The 25,997-nt window shown below is 41.0% G+C and overlaps 1 long non-coding RNA gene and 1 pseudogene across 1 annotated transcript; both read right to left on the reverse strand.

Annotated features, from left to right (window-relative positions):
- Positions 1 to 20,802: 20,802 nt before the first annotated feature.
- On the reverse strand, positions 20,803 to 21,824 carry LOC145017743 (zinc finger protein ZAT10 pseudogene; annotated as a pseudogene).
- Positions 21,825 to 23,983: 2,159 nt separating this feature from the next.
- Positions 23,984 to 25,130, reverse strand: LOC145014328 (uncharacterized). The gene is made up of 3 exons (XR_013665500.1): positions 24,958 to 25,130; positions 24,686 to 24,753; positions 23,984 to 24,074 (listed from the first exon to the last, which is right to left on the reverse strand). It is a non-coding gene; the product is annotated as an uncharacterized LOC145014328 (long non-coding RNA).
- Positions 25,131 to 25,997: the final 867 nt, after the last annotated feature.

The raw sequence follows: 25,997 nt of genomic DNA on the forward strand, positions 1-25,997 counted from the left end.
AACTTTATTAATATTATCTGCATTTGATACATGAAAATTTTGCTCGTAAGAGCGTACATGAGTGATACTAGTTTGACAGCATAACGACTCTATGGGTAGTGTAGTCACTTAAACATAGAGTCGGGGTACATAGCATAGTTCCTAACGACCTACTAAGATAAGTCTATCCCTAACCGCGATGAGCTGCGTCCGGAGGTGGTGCCGAGGATGTGGATGCTCCCTGAAGACGAGCCACCAAGCGTTTTGCATCCTGAAGTCGAGACTCCCACCGAACCTGCCTCATTTGAAACTCTCGGAGGACATCACGCGTCTCCTGCTCCGCACGCTCGACCCTAGTCCTCAACTGGCGCACCTGATCAGCAGTGTCCTGGGCAAGGTCGCCCGTATTCCGTAACCGTTTCACCATGACTGGAAGGGCTCGATCAGCCGGTCCTCCGTCTCTCAGGTCAAAGAACTCGCGTGACATGCCGTACGGGGGTCGCTGTCCCTACTGTCTGCTCCATCTCCAAAGATCAATACCCCAGGGAGGTGTAGGACCAGTGGGGCCTACACGATAGGCAGGCACCCTGATCGGGTAAGGGGGGTTGATGACTTCGGACTCCGCATCCGAATCACCCCCTTCACTATCATCAGTATCCTCCTCAAGGCTTCCTTCATCTTCCTCTGATTCGGCAGGCTCGCCCTCGACTTCGGCCTCCGGTTCCCCGTCAGATTCCTCTTCGGGGTCTTCCTCGGGCTCCTCCTCAGGCTCTTCCTCGGGCTCCTCCTCTAGCCATCCGTTGTTCCCCTGTTTAGGGAAGTAAGGATCTCCGGGGTGATGAAAACCAGCCATGCGGTCTGCGAGAGTGTGTAATTATGCTAACGTTATTCCTAGGATGCTACAATTATCGCATAGACCAAGTAGGCGTTCTCTTTTTAGTGGTAGAAGGGTATAGTTTTAGGTTCCCTAGCTATCCCGATCTCATCAGGATGTGTGTTAGTTATACTTTGGAGAGAGTGTAGTTGATCAGGCTATCATACATCTCCTACTAGTGGGTCGGCATTGTGGCCTTATACCCACCGCTACTAGAAGGTAACTCACCTCGAAAAGTAGCTGCTGAAAGTCTGCTTGCTAAGCGCCTAACTGCTGAATCGGAAATCCTCCGACTATAAATCATAAATATAGATTAGCCACTCATACACACCCTTAGGTCAGATGACTGACCCACCCCTGGTTCAAGGTCAACTCCTTGGTCAAAGTCAACTTCCAGTTGACTAGACTCGCCGAGTCCTTCTCCCACTAACCCGGTCCTACTCTACAAGTCCCTCTTCCTACTCACTGAGTCACCCTTAACTCACTACTTGGGACGATAGAACCGGCTCGCGATCCGACTCGCCGAGTCCATACGAGCAGATATCCCACTCGCTTCCAAATCCTCACCAGAGCATCCTTTATGAGGATTTGGGTTTCTGGGACTATTTCTACACGCTAGATTGCTAATTCTGCGTGCACATACGAAGGGTTGGACCTTCAGCACCTAAATCCCTCTTACTCAGTAACTGTTCATCTGACTCGCCGAGTTTAAAGAACAACTCGTCGAGTACCAGGCAATCTTCATAGGACTCGCCGAGTTGTTCATCCAACTAGCCGAGTCTAAGGCCATTTTCAAAGAACTCGCCGAGTTCGACTTTGGGACTCGCCGAGTCCCTTGATCCAATTCCCATATAGACCAAATCTGAGACATGCAATGCTTCAAAACCATAGATCTATGTTCCTAGGGCATGCTTATTGTCACACCCCCAAACCAGACGGCGGAAACGTCCGGGGGCTGTTGTGACTCAATTGAATACCATCACAATGAATATACATGAAACATAACATCATACATCACCAAGCATTGGAATAATACAACTGGTAGCGTTTACATCCATTACATTGTCTCAAAATATTACATCCCCAAAATAAATTGTTCATTGTTACTTAAACAACCGCAAAACATCATAGAGTACAGTCCTTTCTTCACTTTATCTTTTTCCTGAGAATACAAGTATTTTGGAAAAACGTCAACATATGAAATGTTGGTGAGTTCATAAGTAATGTTTAAAATCCAATGTTTGTATTGTTTTGAAAACCACCAGAAAATCCAATATTTTCTGAAAATAGTATAGCGTAAAAAAAAATATGTGAAGATCCGTGAGTATCCTTGTTTGTTTTCTATAGATGTAAGCGTACGAGTTGTGAAATTCGGCATGTAGTTCGTAAGTGTACTAGTTGAAAACCCTAGGAAAACCCGATGTTTTCCTATCACTTTGCTTTAATTAGTTTATGTGTTGTTGTTTCGTTACGTTAGAGGTATTCGTTGAGCTCCAGAGGCATTGGGTATACAGTGGGTGGTGAATTGTTGTAACGTACGTTAATGAAAACGTCCAGTTGACAACCGTACTAGCGATCCCTTAGGCGTCACTCGCACTTATTCACACAACTCAATCCTCCCGGACTTGTGTAGTCCCACGACCGAAGAGAAAAAGAGAAGGTGCGAAACCCTCGGTATTTCCCTAAGTCGTTCAAGACCATTGCAATTGCGACGGGCCCGAAGCCCAACCCGCAATCGTGAGTTCCCGACTTTACTAGCAGCACCGAAGGACCCTTGGGGACCAGTAGCACGTTTGCCATTGAAAGTCCTTTTACACGCGGTTAAGTCGTATTAGACACAACTACATGTAAGCAAGTATCCCTTGGGCCTAAAGATCATGTCATCGGGCTAGCTAGGCTCAACAAGCATGATTTGCAACTTTTGGGCCTAAGGAATGTACGTCGATATATTGAGTAATTCCATGAGAGTATAGAGTTCCGAGAGTTCCATATGTGTATTGAGCGTTGTAGTGTTAGTAGTTTTGGATTTGTTATTGATTCGAGACCGAATCAATTCGTTTAACAACGATTTTTGGTATTGTTGTGTATTGTGTCGGTAGTCGCGGTGCCAATATTTGATCAAGTTGCGTGTATTGAATTAGCCTTGAACGTTTTCTGTTTTCAGCCCCTCATTGTTTGTAAAATTTACTTTTTCAACCCTCTAATTAAATAACTTTCCGGTTTGGTCCTTAAATCATTTTTCTTGACATTTTAACACCAAAAATTATTAAAATTAATATTTTTCAGCATATTTTTAATTGAAAACAGTTTAAGTCCCTGAAATTGCAGTTTTCTCGGTTATAACCCGACTTTTTCGCAGTTTTTACAATTTTGGCCCCAATTGGAAAATTTTTGCAACTTTGGTTCTTTTTAAATTTGAAAAGCATTTTAAACCTTTGAAAAGTACTTGTAACACTAGTAGTCCACTGTTTTACAGAAAAACACAGTTTTGGCCCTCCAAAACAGAAAATTTCGCATAATGGGCCCTATTGGGCCGAAATTGTCATTTTTAGCCCATTAAGCTTGAAATTTATGTTTTTAATCCTCCAAAAGAGTATATTTTCAGAAAATACATTATGGAAACTGTTTTGACTCATCTCACCCATCAGATTTCGAAATATTTCATTTTGGGCCCTTCAACTTTGTATTTTTAACATTTTATGTCTAAAAAAATGAGTTTTTAGCCCAAAGTATGTGTTGTTAAGCCACTTAGCTATTTTTCTTGGTATACTTTGTATGTAGTAGTATGTTTTATGTTAATATCATTTAACATAAAGTATATCTCGGTTTTTAGTGATTTATGACTAGATCCAACATCATAATCATACCAAACACACATATAAGCATAGAAATCATACAGGGCATACACATAATGATAGATCTACACCTTTGCTTGTATTCTCCCCCACAAAAACTTATAAAAGCCGAAAATAAGGGGGTATGAAGCTCACCTTAGGGGGTAGTTTCGGTTCTTGAAGAAAAGATGGAAGAAAACTTGGTGATTTTTGACCCTAGCACCCTTTGATGAAGATTTCGAGTTTATGGAGTTCTAAGACACAAGTTTATGATTTCATGAGAGTTAAGAAGAGATTTTTGAAGATAAGAAAGATTCTAAAGCATGGATCCAAGCATTAACTTACCTAGATAATGATTTTGGTGATGGATTCTCCTTGTGAAGCTCTTGATTCACAAAATTTTTGAAGGAGGAGGGAGGATTGTTCCTTGAGAGTTCTAGAGAGAGTTTGTGAGATATTTGTGTGTGTGTGTGTGTGTTTCGGCCGAGAGTGAGTGAGAGAAGAGAGAAATAGACCCTTGAGGTGATATGCATGGAAACATGGAACATGTTGCATGGAAATCCTTTGGTTAATTGTGAGGTGTCACTCACAAGGTCAACCCTTCCTCTTGGGCTTGTCTTGGGCCGAAAATATGGAAGGAAGAAGAGAAATTTGGGCTTTAATGCCCACAAGCCCATGTGTAAATTAAGTTGGATGAGTATTAACCTAAAAGGAAATATAATATGATTTTTATACTTTGTTGGGCTAGTTTAGGTTAATCATGGATCAAAGCTTTTAATTCATTTCATTCTAGGCCCAACATGGCCCAAAATATTGAAATAAATAAATGTGGGTCCAATTAGAGCCCATTTAAGGGTTCTAAGCCCATGATAGTCAAATTGGAAGCTTGTTGGTCCATTTGGGTCCAATAAGGAAGTCCTAGTCCAAAATGGACTTAAACGAGGACTTCTAGGGTTTCCAATTGGTTGTTGACTATTTGTAGCACTTGCATGATGTATTTGATTGAAGTTTTTGATGTCATTTAATAAGCATCACACATGCTTTTAAGTTTTTGATTCAACATTTTACTTGAGTTTAGTGATTACAAGACACAAAATTTCTAGTTGTGACATCATCCCCCCGTTAGAGGGAATTTCGTCCCGAAATTCTATTTGAAAGCTAGATTTGAGAATGCTAGAATAAGTGAGCGTACTTCTGCTTCATTTGGTCTTCACGTTCCCACGTGAATTACAGCCCACGCTTTGCATTCCACCGTACTTTCACGATCGGGATGCGACTTTGCTTAGTACGCTTCACCTCCCTGTCCATGATTTCAATTGGTTCTTGAACGAACAGGAGATTCTCATTGATTTCGATTTTGTCAAGGGGAATGACGAGTGTTTCATTTGATAGACACTTCTTCAGATTAGAGACATGAAACACGGGGTGTACACCGTTTAGCTCTGCGGGTAGTTGCAGTCTGTAGGCTACCGGACCTATTCGGGCGACGATTTCGAAAGGTCCAATGTACCGTGGGTTTAGTTTTCCCCGCTTCCCAAAACGAATAACTCCTTTCCAGGGCGAGACTTTTAACAGTACTCGATCACCGACCTGAAATTCTAAGGGCTTTCGCCGCTTATCGGCGTAGCTCTTTTGTCGGTCACGCGATGCTTGCAATCGAGATTTGATTTGAACGATCTTTTCCGTGGTTTCGCGAATGATTTCCAGTCCCGTTAGTGATTTGTCCGACGCACGTGTTTTTGCTAGCTGGGTGTCACCTACTTCAGCCCAACATAACGGTGATCTGCATTTACGCCCGTACAGTGCTTCGAAAGGAGCCACCTTGATGCTCGAATGAAAACTATTGTTGTATGAGAACTCGATTAAGGGTAGGTGGGTATCCCAAGACTTCCCAAATTCTATCACGCATGCGCGGAGCATGTCTTCGAGCGTTTGGATGGTTCGCTCGCTTTGACCATCCGTTTGTGGATGATAAGCGGTGCTCATGTCGAGGTTTGTTCCCATCGCCTTATGGAGGGATTGCCAAAATCGTGACGTGAACCTACTGTCCCTATCCGAGATGATAGATACTGGTATTCCGTGGAGTCTCACGATCTCTCGAATTTATAAACGCGTCAATCTCTCCATCTTGTAAGATTCTTTAATTGGCAGGAAATGGGCAGATTTCGTCAGTCGGTCGATTATTACCCATATGGTGTCTAATCCATCCGACGTTTTGGGTAGCTTGGTCACGAAATCCATAGAAATCTCCTCCCATTTCCACTCCGGGATTGCCGGTTGCTGTAACAATCCTGAGGGTTTCTGGTACTCCACCTTTACCTTGGCGCACGTAAGGCACTTACTAACATAGGTCGCAATTTCCGCCTTCATGTTAGGCCACCAATAGTGTTGTTTAATATCCAAGTACATCTTGTCTGAACCGGGATGAATGGAGTATCGTTTCTTGTGGGCTTCCTTCATAACAACATCTCTAAACCCTCCAAGTTTAGGGACCCAAATACGGTTCATGAAATAGTATACTCCATTCTCCTTTGCCTCCAGGTTCTTTTCCATTCCGCGCAATGCTTCGCTTGCTCTATTTTTCGTCTTCATGGCCTCTGACTGGACTACTGCAATTTGAGTGGCCAGGTGAGATTGAATGGTTATGGAGAGAGTTTTCGTACGACGATTAGAGTACTCCTTCCGACTTAATGCGTCAGCTACCACGTTGGCCTTGCCTGGGTGGTACTTAATCTCACACTCATAATCGTTTAGCAATTCAACCCATCTTCGTTGCCTCATGTTCAGCTCCTTTTGGTTCAAGATGTGTTGGAGACTCTTGTGATCCGTGAAGACGGTACACTTCGTACCGTAAAGGTAATGCCTCCAAATCTTTAGGGTAAAGACTACAGCTCCCAACTCTAGGTCATGGGTCGTATAGTTTACTTCATGCGTCTTTAGTTGGCGGGATGCGTAGGCTATCACTCTCCCACGTTGCATGAGAACGCAACCTAAGCCCTAATTTGACGCATCGCAGTAGACTACAAAATCTTCCGTTCCTTCAGGCAGAGATAGTACAGGTGCGCTACAGAGAGCTTGTTTCAAGGTCCGAAACGCAATCTCTTGTTTGTCTGTCCATTTGAATGGTACGCCCTTTTGCATAAGCGAGGTAAGTGGCTTGGCGATCTTAGAGAAGTTTTGAATGAATCTCCTATAGTAGCCTGCTAGACCCATGAATTGACGAATTTCTGTGGGCATTGTCGGGATTGCCCATCCTTCTACAGCTTTGACCTTAGAGGGATCCACATGGATTCCATCTTGGCTGACTACATGACCTAGGAAGTTCACACTCCGTAGCCAGAACTCACACTTGGAGAGTTTGGCGTAAAGCTTTTCTGATCGCAGAGTTTCTAGGACTTGTCGAAGATGTTGGCCATGCTCTTCCTTGCTTCGAGAATAGACGAGGATGTCATCGATAAAAACAATGACAAAGTTGTCGAGGAACGGTCGACAGATTCGATTCATTAGGTCCATAAATGCGGCAGGGGCATTCGTTAGACCGAAGGGCATTACGACAAATTCATAATGTCCGTAGCGAGTTTGGAAAGTGGTTTTTGGAATATCCTCTTCCCGGACTTTGAGTTGGTGGTATCCGGACCGTAGATCTATTTTAGAAAAATAACTAGCTCCTTGGAGCTGGTCGAATAGGTCATCGATTCGTGGGAGTGGGTAGTGGTTCTTGATTGTGAGTTTATTTAACTCTCTGTAATCGATGCACATTCTAAAAGATCCATCCTTCTTTTTGACAAAGAGCACCGGAGCTCCCCATGGCGAGTAACTAGGTCGAATAAATCCCTTGTCCAAAAGTTCGCTGAGTTGGCTGGATAATTCCTGCATCTCGGCAGGAGCGAGCTGGTAGGGTGATTTAGCGAGAGGAGTTGCTCCTGGAATGAGGTCAATTCGAAACTCAACCTGTCTCTCTGGGGGTACTCCCGGAAGATCTTCAGGAAACACGTTCGGAAATTCACACGCTACGGGAATGTCTCGAACGTTAATCTCCTCCTTGGTTTTATCCACCACGTGAGCCAGGAACGCCAGATTGTTCCTTCGTAGATATTTTTGTGCCTTGATGCACGAAACGAGGCGAAGGTTCATGCTAGATTTGTCTCCGTAAATTACTAGGGTTTCGTGATTTGGGAGACGAAGACGAACGGCCTTCTCGTAGCACATAATTTCAGCATGGTGGGGGCTTAACCAGTCCATGCCGATGATCACATCGAAACTCCTAATTGATATTGGCATTAGATCTATTCGAAAGACGTGTTGATTAAGGGTTAGGGTACATCCGGTGTAGATTTCCCCAGTGGATTCCGTTTTCCCATTGGCCATTTCCACCGTATAGGTTTCATTTAGCTTTTGGGGCAGTTGTTTTAATAAATGCTTAAACTTATTGCTTACGAAACTTTGCTCCGCTCCGATGTCAAATAAGATGCATGCATAAGTGTGGTTTAAGGGAAACGTACCGGTAACAACAGAGGGGTCCTGAATAGCCTCACCCTGACCCATGGTCAACATCCTTCCTGTTCCTCCGTTTCTTAAATTGTTGTTGTTAGGGCAGTCTCAGCGGATGTGTCGAGTCCTCCCACACCCGAAGCAGGTGTGGCTAGGCCCTGCGTTATTGCCGCCGGCATTGATGTTGTTGTTGTTGCGATGGTTGTTGTTGTTGGTTCCCTGATTTTGGTTATGGGGAGGGTAAGTCCTGCAGTACCTTGCAGTGTGTCCCTTTCGGTTGCAACTGGTGCACTGAAAATCCTTGCATTCTCCATTGTGATGGAAACCGCACTTGTTGCATTTGGGAAGATTACCGGAATAAGGTCTGGAAGCATTTGAAGTGGCTGAGGTTGGAGCATGTGGTGCGGCTGGAACCGATGCGGCAACAGCATTAACCGCCACTGTCTGCTGCTTTTTGGAGGTGTCGGGGCCCTGGCGCCCCTTCCTCTTATTGTTCTTTCCCTTCTTGCCATCACCTTCCTTCGTCTTCTCAGTCTCCACTGGCTTCTCTCCCTTCTTGTTGTTATGGTCATACAGCTTCTTTGCCAATCTTTTCACACTGTCAAATGTTTCGGGGTTTGCAGCTATCACATTCCCTTGAATTGGTGATGTTAGTCCCCAGATGAATCGCTCAATCTTCTTTCCTTCCGAGGTGATCATACCCGGGCACAACAGAGATAGTTCACTAAATCTCGATATGTAGGCATCAATATTCGCATTCTGCATAGTGAGGTTCAATAGCTCTTGCTCCATCTTTTGTATTTCGCCTCGTGGACAGTACTCAGCCATTAACATTTCTTTCATCTCTGCCCACGGCATAGAGTTGGCTACAGAGAGCGTCATGGATTCTACATGTCCGTTCCACCAGGTGAGCGCTTGATCGACAAGAGTGCAGGCCGCGAACTTTACTTTCATCTGCTCAGGACAATCGCATATCTCGAATACCGATTCCACCTTCTCGATCCATCGCTTCAGAGTGATCACCCCTCCAGTGCCGTTAAAAGTTCGTGGTTTGGCGTTTGTGAAGTCCTTGTAGGTACATGTCTTGGTGGGTCCTTGATTCATTCCGTTGTTCGAACTTCCGGCTCCTTGTCCATTGACTCCTCCATTGTTCCCTTGATGAATTTGCGCAATCGCTGTAGTGACTGCTGCAGATACAGTTGCCTGGAACGCGGCTGAGTCAACTTCAGGTGGGGTTGGTCCTGGGTTTCCGCGAGTAGGTCGGAGAGGCATCTTTCTGTCACAAAACGGAAAGATGTTGAGGGTATGTGGTTTCTGTGAGGTCGTGATCCTACTGACTAGGTGCATGGTACGAACTTAAACACTACTACCATTGACCAATCAATCATAATTTCTCAACACATAGCAATTTGTAATATCGTAACGAAACACGTAAAACTTTATTAATATTATCTGCATTTGATACATGAAAATTTTGCTCGTAAGAGCGTACATGAGTGATACTAGTTTGACAGCATAACGACTCTATGGGTAGTGTAGTCACTTAAACATAGAGTCGGGGTACATAGCATAGTTCCTAACGACCTACTAAGATAAGTCTATCCCTAACCGCGATGAGCTGCATCCGGAGGTGGTGCCGAGGATGTGGATGCTCCCTGAAGACGAGCCACCAAGCGTTTTGCATCCTGAAGTCGAGACTCCCACCGAACCTGCCTCATTTGAAACTCTCGGAGGACATCACGCGTCTCCTGCTCCGCACGCTCGACCCTAGTCCTCAACTGGCGCACCTGATCAGCAGTGTCCTGGGCAAGGTCGCCCGTATTCCGTAACCGTTTCACCATGACTGGAAGGGCTCGATCAGCCGGTCCTCCGTCTCTCAGGTCAAAGAACTCGCGTGACATGCCGTACGGGGGTCGCTGTCCCTACTGTCTGCTCCATCTCCAAAGATCAATACCCCAGGGAGGTGTAGGACCAGTGGGGCCTACACGATAGGCAGGCACCCTGATCGGGTAAGAGGGGTTGATGACTTCGGACTCCGCATCCGAATCACCCCCTTCACTATCATCAGTATCCTCCTCGAGGCTTCCTTCATCTTCCTCTGATTCGGCAGGCTCGCCCTCGACTTCGGCCTCCGGTTCCCCGTCAGATTCCTCTTCGGGGTCTTCCTCGGGCTCCTCCTCAGGCTCTTCCTCGGGCTCCTCCTCTAGCCATCCGTTGTTCCCCTGTTTAGGGAAGTAAGGATCTCCGGGGTGATGAAAACCAGCCATGCGGTCTGCGAGAGTGTGTAATTATGCTAACGTTATTCCTAGGATGCTACAATTATCGCATAGACCAAGTAGGCGTTCTCTTTTTAGTGGTAGAAGGGTATAGTTTTAGGTTCCCTAGCTATCCCGATCTCATCAGGATGTGTGTTAGTTATACTTTGGAGAGAGTGTAGTTGATCAGGCTATCATACATCTCCTACTAGTGGGTCGGCATTGTGGCCTTATACCCACCGCTACTGGAAGGTAACTCACCTCGAAAAGTAGCTGCTGAAAGTCTGCTTGCTAAGCGCCTAACTGCTGAATCGGAAATCCTCCGACTATAAATCATAAATATAGATTAGCCACTCATACACACCCTTAGGTCAGATGACTGACCCACCCCTGGTTCAAGGTCAACTCCTTGGTCAAAGTCAACTTCCAGTTGACTGGACTCGCCGAGTCCTTCTCCCACTAACCCGGTCCTACTCTACAAGTCCCTCTTCCTACTCACTGAGTCACCCTTAACTCACTACTTGGGACGATAGAACCGGCTCGCGATCCGACTCGCCGAGTCCATACGAGCAGATATCCCACTCGCTTCCAAATCCTCACCAGAGCATCCTTTATGAGGATTTGGGTTTCTGGGACTATTTCTACACGCTAGATTGCTAATTCTGCGTGCACATACGAAGGGTTGGACCTTCAGCACCTAAATCCCTCTTACTCAGTAACTGTTCATCTGACTCGCCGAGTTTAAAGAACAACTCGTCGAGTACCAGGCAATCTTCATAGGACTCGCCGAGTTGTTCATCCAACTAGCCGAGTCTAAGGCCATCTTCAAAGAACTCGCCGAGTTCGACTTTGGGACTCGCCGAGTCCCTTGATCCAATTCCCATATAGACCAAATCTGAGACATGCAATGCTTCAAAACCATAGATCTATGTTCCTAGGGCATGCTTATTGTCACACCCCCGAACCAGACGGCGGAAACGTCCGGGGGCTGTTGTGACTCAATTGAATACCATCACAATGAATATACATGAAACATAACATCATACATCACCAAGCATTGGAATAATACAACTGGTAGCGTTTACATCCATTACATTGTCTCAAAATATTACATCCCCAAAATAAATTGTTCATTGTTACTTAAACAACCGCAAAACATCATAGAGTACAGTCCTTTCTTCACTTTATCTTTTACCTGAGAATACAAGTATTTTGGAAAAACGTCAACATATGAAATGTTGGTGAGTTCATAAGTAATGTTTAAAATCCAATGTTTGTATTGTTTTGAAAACCACCAGAAAATCCGATATTTTCTGAAAATAGTATAGCGTAAAAAAAAAATATGTGAAGATTCGTGAGTATGCTTGTTTGTTTTCTATAGATGTAAGCGTACGAGTTGTGAAATTCGGCATGTAGTTCGTAAGTGTACTAGTTGAAAACCCTAGGAAAACCCGACGTTTTCCTATCACTTTGCTTTAATTAGTTTATGTGTTGTTGTTTCGTTACGTTAGAGGTATTCGTTGAGCTCCGGGGCATTGGGTATACAGTGGGTGGTGAATTGTTGTAACGTACGTTAATGAAAACGTCCAGTTGACAACCGTACTAGTGATCCCTTAGGCGTCACTCGCACTTATTCACTCAACTCAATCCTCCCGGACTTGTGTAGTCCCACGACCGAAGAGAAAAAGAGAAGGTACGAAACCCTCGGTATTTCCCTACGTCGTTCAAGACCATTGCAATTGCGAAGGGCCCGAACCCCAACCCGCAATCGTGAGTTCCCGACTTTACTAGCAGCACCGAAGGACCCTTGGGGACCAGCAGCACGTTTGCCATTGAAAGTCCTTTTACATGCGGTTCAGTCGTATTAGACCCAACTACATGTAAGCAAGTATCCTTTGGGCCTAAAGATCATGTCATCGGGCTAGCTAGGCTCAACAAGCATGATTTTCAACTTTTGGGCCTAAGGAATGTACGTCGACGTATTGAGTAATTCCACGAGAGTATAGAGTTCCAAGAGTTCCATATGTGTATTGAGCGTTGTAGTGTTAGTAGTTTTGGATTTGTTATTGATTCGAGACCGAATCAATTCGTTTAACAACGATTTTTGGTATTGTTGTGTATTGTGTCGGTAGTCGTGGTGCCAATATTTGATCAAGTTGCGTGTATTGAATTAGCCTTGAACGTTTTCTGTTTTCAGCCCCTCATTGTTTGTAAAATTTACTTTTTCAACCCTCTAATTAAATAACTTTCCGGTTTGGTCCTTAAATCATTTTTCTTGACATTTTAACACCAAAAATTATTAAAATTAATATTTTTCAGCATATTTTTCATTGAAAACAGTTTAAGTCCCTGAAATTGCAGTTTTCTCGGTTATAACCCCTCTTTTTCGCAGTTTTTACAATTTTGGCCCCAATTGGAAAATTTTTGCAACTTTGGTTCTTTTTAAATTTGAAAAGCATTTTAAACCTTTGAAAAGTACTTGTAACACTAGTAGTCCACTGTTTTACAGAAAAACACAGTTTTGGCCCTCCAAAACAGAAAATTTCGCATAATGGGCCCTATTGGGCCGAAATTGTCATTTTTAGCCCATTAAGCTTGAAATTTATGTTTTTAATCCTCCAAAAGAGTATATTTTCAGAAAATACATTATGGAAACTGTTTTGACTCATCGCACCCATCAGATTTCGAAATATTTCATTTTGGGCCCTTCAACTTTGTATTTTTAACATTTTATGTCTAAAAAAATGAGTTTTAGCCCAAAGTATGTGTTGTTAAGCCACTTAGCTATTTTTCTTGGTATACTTTGTATGTAGTAGTATGTTTTATGTTAGTATCATTTAACATAAAGTATATCTCGGTTTTTAGTGATTTATGACTAGATCCAACATCATAATCATACCAAACACACATATAAGCATAGAAATCATACAAGGCATACACATAATGATAGATCTACACCTTTGCTTGTATTCTCCCCCACAAAAACTTATAAAAACCGAAAATAAGGGGGTATGAAGCTCACCTTAGGGGGTAGTTTCGGTTCTTGAAGAAAAGATGGAAGAAAACTTGGTGATTTTTGACCCTAGCACCCTTTGATGAAGATTTCGAGTTTATGGAGTTCTAAGACACAAGTTTATGATTTCATGAGAGTTAAGAAGAGATTTTTGAAGATAAGAAAGAGTCTAAAGCATGGATCCAAGCATTAACTTACCTAGATAATGATTTTGGTGATGGATTCTCCTTGTGAAGCTCTTGATTCACAAAATTTTTGAAGGAGGAGGGAGGATTGTTCCTTGAGAGTTCTAGAGAGAGTTTGTGAGAGATTTGTGTGTGTGTGTGTGTTTCGGCCGAGAGTGAGTGAGAGAAGAGAGAAATAGACCCTTGAGGTGATATGCATGGAAACATGGAACATGTTGCATGGAAATCCTTTGGTTAATTGTGAGGTGTCACTCACAAGGTCAACCCTTCCTCTTGGGCTTGTCTTGGGCCGAAAATATGGAAAGAAGAAGAGAAATTTGGGCTTTAATGCCCACAAGCCCATGTGTAAATTAAGTTGGATGAGTATTAACCTAAAAGGAAATATAATATGATTTTTATACTTTGTTGGGCTAGTTTAGGTTAATCATGGATCAAAGCTTTTAATTCATTTCATTCTAGGCCCAACATGGCCCAAAATATTGAAATAAATAAATGTGGGTCCAATTAGAGCCCATTTAAGGGTTCTAAGCCCATGATAGTCAAATTGGAAGCTTATTGGTCCATTTGGGTCCAATAAGGAAGTCCTAGTCCAAAATGGACTTAAACGAGGACTTCTAGGGTTTCCAATTGGTTGTTGACTATTTGTAGCACTTGCATGATGTATTTGATTGAAGTTTTTGATGTCATTTAATAAGCATCACACATGCTTTTAAGTTTTTGATTCAACATTTTACTTGAGTTTAGTGATTACAAGACACAAAATTTCTAGTTGTGGCACTTATCACGTAACGTTGCAAACTCTACGTGCATGCATGGCCCTACAAGCTCCAAATGGCAAATCCAAGCTCTTTATGAGGTCATACACCCAATGGGGACCTCAATCACTTCAACCACAGAAACTTTAGGCTTCTACTATGTCCACAAGGTCTAGATATGAAGTCCTTTTGGATCATTAAGCACAAACACATGGAGTTTGGTGTTTTAGGGCTTGAAAACCACCAATTTGGGACAAAAATGGTATCAAATGACCTAGTGATCAAGGTAGGAACTTTTCTACCTGAATGGAAGCTTCTCACAGTGTAGATTTCAGATCTACTCCCTTCCTAGTACTCTTCAACCTCCTCCTTCTTCTTCTAAGCTCCAAACTTCCTTCACCAAGCAAAATCACTCACAAGAACAATATGGGGGCTAAGGTCTCTCACTATAGCTCTCTGGAAATGTTAGGGGCAAGGGAGGCCGAGTTAGTGTGCTTAAATAGGGTGCCAACACTCGGGTTAGGGTTTTTGCCCAACCAGGGCCTACTCGCCGAGTCGGGCAACTGGCTCGCCGAGTCCAAGGCTCAGACCTCGCGTCTCATCGCGCTCCTACTCGGCTAGTCGGTCCTTCAACTCGCCGAGTCCAAGGCAAAAATGCATGAATTTAGAATTATTAATTACAAGAAATACGTACCGGGAACCAGGTGCTACATCGAGTCACTCCTCATATCTCGAAATGAATACTCAAAATATTATCCCTGGAAATCCGATTGTTACATAATATTTGTGTAAAAATATGGTTAAAACAAAACGAAAGGCTAAAAATATCAATTAAAAATAAAAGCGTAATTAGGATAATGATCTAGACGTAATTTGAAGTACTCGTTAATAGGAATGTGTTGATATAAAGAACGCCTCGATCTGACTTCGTATGAGAAAGTTATGATTTTTTTTCAAAGTTTCGAGTGTGACACAGTACAGCAGTGTGCGACACAGAAATATAAATAAAAATTGATTAGTTGTCAATCTATATGAAACTTGTATTACTTTTCAATATGATATCAACGATATAAATAACGTCGAAAACGGAGCTCGTAGGAAGAAATTATGAATTTCATTGTGTTAATCACAATCTAAGCCTCCTCGGACCGTAAAACGAAAAATAAATTAAAATTAGCCGATGAAGTGTAAATGAAAGTTGTGGTACTCGTCGAGGGCTACGTATGGATATAAAAATCATCAAAAATGGAGCATGTATTCAAAACTTATGATTTTAAGAAACAAATTAAATATGAGCTAGTCGGAGGCTGACACGTGACCTCACCAAAGGGTGACACGTGTTGTCATCTCCCTTCACCCTTCCTCCTAACAAAAAAGTACCAGGTCATGCCACGTGTCCAGGATGCGACACAACCTTTGAATCTTGTTATATATAGGGATATTTACCAACTTCTTTTGGCATACAAACTCTTCCAAACTTTCCCAAATCCTCGAGGCCAGGTTCTAGTACTTCTTAGGTGTTAGTAGTGAAGCTCTGGAGCATTAGAGAGTTTGGTGAAATAGTGTTTTCGGTTTCAAATTTCTACCTACGCAATGTCTAGTTTTTCGCTAAACAAATTGTAAGTTGGGTTATGTTTACCATGATTTAATTATAACTTATATTTATGTTTGTAATTATCATTATGAACTTATAAATAAGATTTTATCAGTAATACCAGTTGTTATATTGATCGATCAACTTATAGGAATGATGACAAGGCTAGATCAATGAGGTGTTTCAATGCAAGACATCAAATCTTCAATTTGTAGAAGATCATGAACAGTCTTGGCGTTGTTGAATGTTTCTGCCCAGTATTTTTCTACGGTTAGCAATTCCTGTTCCTTTTGATGTTGTTGCTTTGTTTGTTGATCTTTGTGGGTCTGGAACGCTCTGTAGAAGGCTTCGTACTTCCTGACTTCGAACTTAATGTTTGGTTGATACCGAATCCAGGTGTCATCTGAACAGTAACCGTTGAATCCTTGTGTACGCACCGGGGTGTCCCTCGGGTTTGTGGATCCTAGCACCACTGTGCTCATCACGCCTAAACCATTTTAGTGTAATAACAGCGGAGTAAGATTTCCTGAGCTTCCTCGGTCTGCTTGACCCATAGTCAAGTTTGGCCTCGGATCAATTCTAGCAGTGGCGAAAGAGGTGCCCTGTGTTTGGTTAGGTGTTTGAAGTGTGTGGGTGACGGAAAGGAAGATGGAGCGCAACTCCTCTGGATCAAAAGCATGAAGATGGGAAGCCTTAGACACATTATGGTGTTTTGAACCAATGGGATCCTCTTGGGATCCAATCGGGGGAGTGTCTCCAATGTCATATGAAATAAACACACTTACTGTGTCTGAGTAGTCAGAGAGGGTTGAAGTGAATAAGCATGTGGGGGCTCCAAGGACTACCAGAGTCTTTTGAGAGACTGTGGTATCAGTTTGGTCATGCATATGGCTTTAGATAGGGATGATCCTCTGCCTTTTGTGTCTAAGGATTGGATCGGAGTGATTTTCAGATTCTTCTTAAACATTAACTAGAATGCTTTGAGATTTGGATGAGGAAGCAGGAGCTTCATCCGAGGATACAACAGTCCTGGTGTAACGACCCAAAATTCAAGACTAAAAATTTCTTTTATAAAACATTATGTAAAACATAATTATCAATCCATATCATAACCAGAATATTAATTTCCAAAACACATTTTCATTATCAGAGTAAAACATTCTCAAGCTGTCTAATCTATGGTGTGTGCCATGCGATCACCCCGAGCTCTTCCCTCCGCTACCGGAAGTACCTGAAACCAAAACTAAAAACCGTAAGCACGAAGCTTAGTGAGTTCCCCAACCTACCACATACCATGCATAACCGCATACTACACATACTGGGCCATGCCCGCTATTCTGGGCCTCGCCCACTACCTCGGGCCTCGCCTGCTAACATATGGCTGCGCCGCTCCAGGCCTCGCCTGGCTTCGAGCCCCGCTCGGATACAGATCTGCTTAACTTAGGCCTCTCCTGTCACTGGGCCCCGCCCGCTAACATATAATAGCACATAAGCATATAACAGCACATAAGCTAACATATACTCACAAATCCTGTCCTGAGGCCTCGCCTATCTTGGGCCCCGCCCTTGTCCTGTTATTGATGAGTCATGGAACCCCTTCCACACCCTTACTGATAGTGAGATATGGGCCCAGCCCACACTCACTCTTTCCCTAACTTGGGCCTCTCCCTGTTCTGCTGCTAATGAGATGTGGAACACCATCCACACTCTGCTATTGGTGAGATACGGGACCTCACCCACACTCACCTCCCTACCAGGCACATATATGTATCACACAGACAACAAGTATAAACTATCATATAAACCATTCCTTGGGCACCCACCCGCTATCAATGGACCTCGTCCTGAATATCATACTAGCATATTGTGCCTAGGGCTAACCCCCGAGTCTTCCTACTCGTATCTACATGGGCCAGTATTGTGGCCTTAGACCCATTCACACAAAGGGAAACTCACTTGCACTTGTTGAACTTGCTGATAACCCCTCTAGCTGTTGCCCGACAACTCTCTGAACTCCTGCTCCACTAGCTCCCCGAGCTACCAATAACAATGCAACACTTAGTCTAACTATCCCCCAAAAGTCAACTAAGTCAACTCTGGTCAACGACAAAGTCCTGGTCAAGGTCAACCTTCCATGTCAACCTTACTCGCCGAGTCTGCCTACTGACACGCCGAGTTTATATGCTCAGAGTCCTTCCATTCGCGACTCGACTCGCCGAGTCAGCCCCTGACTCGCCGAGTCTACCGATTTCCGAGTCTTAGCCTGTCCAACTCACTGAGTCCCCACTCAACTCACTAATCTGAGTCTTAACTCGAAGGGTTTGGGTTTTCGCGACTTGACTCGCCGAGTCCAAGAACAGACTCGTCGAGTCCAAGGCAATCTTCATCAGACTCGCTGAGTTATTCTTCCAACTCGCTGAGTTCCAGCCCAACTTCATTCTACTCGTCGAGTCCACTCAAAGGACTCGTCGAGTCCATTCAGATCTTCATACATGCAAAGGACTTTTGAGTCATGCATGGACTCCAAACTATAGATCTGCCCTTCCCAAGCCTATTCCTTGAAGCTTCAATGATTTCCCTTTTCCCTCTTCCTTCAAATCACCCAAAAATGGCTTAGAAGCTTGAAAGGGTAATAATGGGGCTTAGGGTTCGGTGTTCTGGGTTAGAGAGGCAGTAAAGGAACCTTAGGGAAGAGAATGAGATGCTTAAATAGGCTCCAAGTTCGGGATTTAGGATTTTCCTCGCTCAGACCAGACTCGCCGAGTCGGTCACTAACTCCTGAACCCGGATCCCGCTCGGACTCGCCAAGTTTCACACTGGACTCGACGAGTTGACCCCTTTGACTTAGGGTTTTCTTTCCTTCTTGGCCTTCCTGACTTCGGGTGTTACACCTGGATATGCGTTTTTTTATGTTTCTCCTTGCTTGATCTTACTGCGGGGAGCTTTCTTGGATGACACTAGTTTCTTGAGTCGTTTGGATAGCGGTTACCTTATTAAATCATTTTTCCAGTTAGTTGTAGTAGCCGGTTATAAAAACTGAATGTGTACAGTTTAACAAATTGAATAGGTAAATATAAACGAAAAAAATTCAATGACCAAATATATATTATCTTTTAAATCATTGTCTCTAAATTAAAATAAGTGATTAAGATTAATCAATAGAAAAAACTCTAAAATAAATCTCTTAAAATGCTAACATTTTTGAACAGTTTATCGAAAAGGTAATTATCGATCGGCCCACAAGCCTCACACGCATATAGTGCGTGTTTGACAAATCTAGCTAGTAGCGGGCAGCTTGTAGTAGGTAGCGGATAGCTTACAGCTTGTAGCGTTTTATTAAACGCTACATGAAGTAGCATTTAGATTTGGAGCGTTTTGATCAAACTAAACGCTAGAAGCTTGTAGTGTCAAACGAGGCTTTTTTGTTTTAAACGGAGCGTTTTGGCTAACACTACAAGCTAGAAGCTTTCAAACGCTCCGTGCCAAACACGCCCATAATAAGTTAGTAATGGAGTGCAAACTCACATGTACTGTTATCTCATTCAATACTTCAAAATTTACCCTCATGACTTAAATTTTTTTAGGAGGACTATAATCAATTTATAATTTAACACATTGTAAACCTTTTCCGGTTTATGTACAAGTGATGACATAGGATGGAATTTGGCCACCGCCCAATTGCTTTAAAGTCAACATATACCCTATGTATCAATCATGCTATATGGTTTAGATGAAAAATAATATACTAATTTATGACCTGTTTTTGGTCCTCCCTATATTTTTTTAATAAATTTCGCTGGTTTCAATCCGAATTTATGAGGTTTTTGTGAATAACTTATGGGCTTCGATCAAACAATGACATTACAAGACTATTTATAATAGAAACTTTTTTTAAATGGAAAAGCTTTGAAAAAACTTATTACCTATAGTAAGAGTTTTTTCTAAGTTATTTTTTTCAAACAAAAACTTGTTAATTAACAAGCTTTTGAGGGAGAGCTTTTCAATATTTAAACAATTTTAGTATCTCTTGTTATTTTGGTATAATTGAATTTTAAGTGTTACCAAATATCAAATTGTTATCTAATAGTTGGAAGGTCTTGGATACACATTTGGATATTCAGAGTTTGCTACACAACACAATACGAGGGTGAATGAGTTGTTATTATTCTGAGAGTAGTTGAGACTGGTTCATAACTGTTGATAATATTTGAAGATTATAATTTTCACTTTACAATTTACGAACAATTCAATTAAAAATTTACTTCTTACTCTCTTTCTGGTGCCAAAGAAACGCATAAAGATCAAATAATTTTCAAGAAAAATGATAACACAATTTTACTATTATCATGATTCATGACAAATTGATCATTAACACTCTCTTTTCCCTTCATTTTCAACATTCTAGTGGTGGATTGGTGGGCAATTGACTTGTTTTGTTTTTGGTTGGTTCAACCCTTCTTTTGACTGACCCAAACCACACTTGATCCTTATCCTCTCACAAAAATATTGACCGGTCTCTTCTCATACCACTATTAACAAAATGACCAAGTCGATGCAAGAAGAATTAACATTTAATTAATGTATTAAATTCATTAAGATGATATATAAACAAATTAAATTGATAAGAATTTAAACAATGACCGAATACATTGTAACAAAACCTAACACCTTCCCATGAATCTAAGGTGTTCGACATGTGATTTTAGGCACGAACTCACATGGGAAGTTTTCCTTAAAGCCACTAAATATTCCCACCACCATTTTGGGTGGCGCCACTCTCTTCCCTTACCCCTCAAAAATTAAACAAATATTTATCCAATAATTAATGCCAACAAATAATCTCATTTTTCATTAATTAATGAATAAAATCAATCGTATAAAATGCACAATATCTTTACATTAAATGCCCTAATAAAAATAATTGTAAAAAGATCAAACAATTTTACTGTATCTGAGGGTAATTTAGTAATTTGGTAAGTCGACGGCGACGGACAAAAGCTGTTTCTTCGCCGGATGTGGACTTTCAACTTCTTGTTCGCTCATGAACAGTTGACTTTTCTTCGCACAGTCAACGCTCAAACCCAACTGGAATTCAGGGAACGCGGGTAAGTTTAAGTCAAATCCACGCGGTTGGCTATGGGTGGAGGAGGTGGTCTTCTCGGAGGTTGTGACGCCGCTGGCGGTTGCTCCGGTGCCGGGGTTGTTGCCGTCGTAGTGGCGTCTCTTGTGACCCCCGAGTGCTTGTCCGGTGGGGAAAGTTCTATGGCAGACAGAACACTCGTGGGTTCTTCCACTAGGCTTTAAAACAGAGGAAGCGGAGGCGCTGGCGGTTGTGGTGGCGGAAGTAGACGGGTGGTCTTCGGAGACGTTTTTCCGGTGGCTGGCTTTGTGTCCACCGAGTGCTTGATAAGAAGAGAATCCCTTGTTGCAGACGCTACACTTGTGAGAGACAGACTGATGAAGTGGTGGCAGTGGAGGAGACTGAGCAGCGACAGCGGCAGCGGTGGCGGTGGAGGTGGTGTCTGTTCTTCCACGAGAGAGCAACATGAGACAGAAAGCTAAGTACTCCTCCTCCGTGGGTTTTTCTGGTTCCGATGGATGAGTGATGTCACTATCCGTGCTTGTGGTGGTTCTCGGCCGCTTTGAACGCTTGCCTTTATTCCAAGAATCTTGAATTACGGTGGTGGTCGGAAAATTCATGTCTTTGTAATGGAAGGAAGGTGGTGGCGCCGCCGTGTTTGTTGCCGGTGAGTTTAGAGCTTGGAGTGCCATTTAATTTGAAAGAGAAATTTTAGTTGCGTATGAAATGGTAGTGGAAGTGTTGTAGTGGTTATCGTATACCATATTGGTGTGGTTTATATAGAGTAAAAGTATTCCCCTACCATAGTTGACTAACAATTTCCATACGATGAGTATACTCCTATTATTTAAATATAATATTTGTCCATTTGTGTGAATCTTCTTTTTCATTAATTACTTTCCATATAATTAAACAATTTTAAATCTTACATGTAAATAAATTTTAGTCAATGACTTTGGTTCAACTAAATTAAACCACCGTCAATGCTAAAAGTTTTTTTTTTTTTTTTTTTTAACAATGTTTAATTTGATTTAATTTATTTAACAATGATCTAATGAAAGTCTATGGAATTTAAGGAGAGTTGTTCCTGAACATGTGCGTGAAGTGCAACCACAAAGCCCATGTCATACAGGAGGCTAGTATTTTTTACATACATTACTATTAAGTATTAACAATATATTAATGACAAATTAATATCAGATAAGTTATAATTTATAAAATTTGATAACAATAATTAACTTATCGTAATATTATTAATTTTTGTTTATATAAAAACCTTATATTTAGAAACCCATTTTTATTTTTTTATACAAAACATTTAAAATATAAACAGACCCTAAATTACCCTGAATTAGTAACAAATTAACATCATAAATAATTTATAATTCATAAAATTTTATAACAATAATCAACTTATCATAATATTATTAATTTTTGTTTATATAAAAACATTATATTTAAGAATCTTTTTTTACTTTTTATATAGAGCATTCCAAATATAACCCGGAATTTAAACATCGTATAATTATTTTTGAACTTCTTAAATATCAAATTATATGTCATAACTGTATCAAATTTATGGTCGTATTTTTAAAATATATAAGGAGTGTAATAAAATTATCCATTTGCTTAATAACACTTGATTTATTTTATTATCGATAGAAAATTTATTATTTATTATATGCAATATAAAAGGTTGGCATGATAAGTGAGAAGTGGGAGGGCAGATGAGGAGTGAAGTCGGCGGTCGCGTCAAGAAGAGTAGGAGTGGAGTTGGGAAAGGGTATTAACGTCTTTTTGGGTTTAAAAGGAAAGCATCAGGAGATTGACATGGCTGCTATTTCCCTTATGTTTTTTATCATTTAATAAATTTAAGAATAAATTACAAATTCGGTCCCTATACTTTATACAAGTTTGTATGTTTAATCCAGAATTTGAAAGTATTTCGATATTGTTCTTAAGTCTGTATTTTGTTGTGGATATGGTCTTGTATTTTTACTTAAAATTACAAGTTTACTTCAAAAAAATGAAATCATTTTATATGAGAGAAGGAGCACACAAGAACATGCTAATTTAAGAATGTGGAAACAATATGAAAATATGTACTAATCTTGTGATATTTAGTAAAGCGAGTGACCAAATTTGTAACTTACTCTAATTTTAAAGAATATGTACGAGTAAAAGAGAAGGGAGTTTCATAAAAAAGGACTTCTTCAAAGTCAAATCTTATCTCCCATTATAAACGTGTATTTTCGCTTCCACAAACTTTTCTTTGACTCCGCTAACACATATGTGCTTACTTTTGCTTTCTAGTTATTCATCATCAAGTATCAAGCATCATAAATCCAGTAAATTATTCTTTACAGTATTTATTTAGATAATTTGGCATTTTAACACTTTGATTTTACATACTTTGTCATGGTTTTTGCCTAACTAACATCTAGTGTCGACACAAGGATAAGAGGGAAAATATTCTTCAAGTATATATCCACAATCCTCTAGAAGGTTTTTAATAATTATAAAATAATCCAAATTATTTAAAATTATGTTTATATTTTGTAGATTATCTTGATTAGTTTATCAATTTTCACTTTTCTATGAAAACAAAGAATCGTGTTAGGATTGAAATCAACAATATTTAGGATATGCTTATTTAAAATATATACTGTAATGATATCAAATAGCTAAAAGTTGAATCTAAAATTATTTGGTAAAATGTGACATCCCCAAAATCACGGCCAGAAAAGACCGGTTTTGTTTATACTTTATTTCAAAATCAGAGTTATCTTTTAATAAAAGAATTGCGGAATTTGTCCCAAAACAATAATATGATAAAGATTTATCAAAAGCATTTCCATAGAAATGTATTTCATTAAAAGACTCGGGATGTCATGTTCGTACAGATCAAAAGTATAAACAGTACAATATAAGCCTTACTACATTATTTCATATCTACAGGCCTATATCCGTAATCCCTCGTCCAAAACATCACACCTATGCTCATGCGCCACTTCCTGTAATACATAAAACTGAGTGGGTCAGGCTTGGGAGCCTGGTGAGCACATAGGGTTTTCAACCCACAATAAATAAGTTTATTAATTTCGTCAATCAACAATAATCCGATTACCCGTTCCCGTTATCCTCACTTTACGTCCCTAAACACCTATCATAAGGGACCTAGCCTAAGGATCATCATCGGGACGGACACTGCTACTAAGGGGATTCCTCAGCAATAAATGTCCTAATAGGCAACCATGTGGGGGATGAAGTACACCGGTGAACACATCGTTCACAACACCTACAGGTTGCGAGCCTGCTAGTGTTCCACTGGACTGTCTAGAAGAGTCTGTGGTCGTCATCTATACTCCGCTAGATGACTAGATCAACAACAACAACATCGAGGCCTCTCATCATTTTATCACACATCACCTATTACATCTACCCATGTTTTACCCCAACATTTTCGTAGATATAAAATACATATACAGTTTAAATCATTGAAAACATGTATAACAACGTTCATCTAACATAGATAGCAAGTATCCAGATAATATGCACACATAGCACGTAATTTATATAAAATACTTCATATCTATGTGTAAGCTGAAAGTAACTATGCACTCACCTAAAAAGGTGGTGATTCCGAACTCAGACAGCGCTTCGCTTCTTAAAAAGAATTTTCTTCGACGAAACCTAGTATTATTACCACTAGAGTTTAGTTTATTATTCGTCGAGACTAATTAATAGTCTAGCTATTATTATTATTATTATATAAGCGTCAAAAAAATACTTATATAACCCATAATAATAGCCCAAGTATTTATTATAAGTTCCTAATAACGTTACTATAATTAAATAAAAGTTATATTAAAAATAGCGTAGGCGTAGCTCACTTACAGCGGGTTTTATAGAAAACCGGGCTTTGCATGGAGCAGCGTTCCCAAGCCGAAAAGCTCTTCTTCTCGGAGCCTTCGAGCACTCCGGGGCTTCCGCCTCGTGCTAGGGAGGTTCCCTAGGCTTTTCGGGGGATTTCGGGGCTAGAGAGAGGTTCTAGAGAGAGAGAGAGTAAAGAGAAGAAAGAATGGGAAAGGTGTGAAGAAAATGAGGGTGGAAGAGGTGGTATTTATAGGGTGAAATGTGGCTGAACTTGGTGCCACATGTCACCATCTGGTGGCAAGCCTTGGGGAGAAAGCAATGGCCAAGATTGTGCCACATCACCCATTTTCGCACAGCACACTTCCGACTTCTAAAATCCGTAACTTTCACATACGACCTCCGTTTTTGACGTTCTTTATATCCACGCGTAGGTAATAATAAGATCTACAACTTTCATTTTGACACCGTCAGCTAATTCTCGACCGATCTTAAATTTAACAGTACAAGGAGATTATACTGTTAAACGTCTGCGTAAAATTAATAACTTCTACATACGGACTCTGTTTTTGTCTGTCTTTTTACCGTTGATTTCCTATTAATGAGATCTTCAACTCTCATTTACGTTGCGTAAGCCAAAAACCGCTCGAACTAAAATTCGAGTTTCAGGCCGTGCACTGCTAAGCCGAATCTTAGAAAAATCATAACTTCTTCATACGAAGTCAGATTTGGGCGTTCTTTTTATCGATGTTCTTAGTTTAACATATTCTACGACTTTTGTTTAGATTGATAATGCTAAAAAGTCTTCTATCGTAAATTCACTGTTTACGTCTCCCGGTGCCATGCCGGTTTTGCCGTAAAACTTCGGCGGGCCATAACTTCTTCGTTATAGCTCGGATTTCGGCATTCTTTATATGTACGGAAACCTTGAGACGTATTCTAAAACTTTATGTAGAGATATCGGGATTATCTCACACTTTAATTTTGACGCTCATTTTTATTCTTTATTAATTATACATTTATAATTAAATAATAAACACATAAACACACATAATTCACATAAT

The sequence above is a fragment of the Lactuca saligna genome, chromosome 9, assembly GCF_052625555.1.
Source record: "Lactuca saligna cultivar CGN05327 chromosome 9, ASM5262555v1, whole genome shotgun sequence".
Taxonomy (NCBI): domain Eukaryota; kingdom Viridiplantae; phylum Streptophyta; class Magnoliopsida; order Asterales; family Asteraceae; genus Lactuca; species Lactuca saligna.